The sequence below is a fragment of the Musa acuminata genome, unplaced genomic scaffold (assembly GCF_036884655.1).
Source record: "Musa acuminata AAA Group cultivar baxijiao unplaced genomic scaffold, Cavendish_Baxijiao_AAA HiC_scaffold_517, whole genome shotgun sequence".
In the NCBI taxonomy this organism is placed as follows: Eukaryota; Viridiplantae; Streptophyta; class Magnoliopsida; order Zingiberales; family Musaceae; genus Musa; species Musa acuminata.
Window position 1 is genome coordinate 125001 of NW_027020762.1, and position 336 is coordinate 125336.

Consider the following 336-nt stretch of genomic DNA (forward strand, 5'->3'; position numbering starts at 1 on the left):
ATCTCAGCACCTTGGAACCCCCCGGGTGGCACAGGGCTGGATGGGGCTTTCGTATAGCAGGGACGGTGCTGCCTCACGCTTCGCTCGCTGTTCGCCGCTCGCCGCTCGCTCGCGCAACCTAAAATGGCCAGTTTTGGCCCGTTTTTGGGCTGTTTTGGCCTGTTTTTGGTCCGTTCTTGCGTGGCACGGCGACCGTCGTGAGCGGAGCAAAACGTCAGCCATCTCAGCACCCTGGAACCCCCCGGGTGGCACAGGGCTGGATGGGGCTTTCGTATAGCAGGGACGGTGCTGCCTCTCGCTTCGCTCGCTGTTCGCCGCTCACCCGCTCGCTCGCTC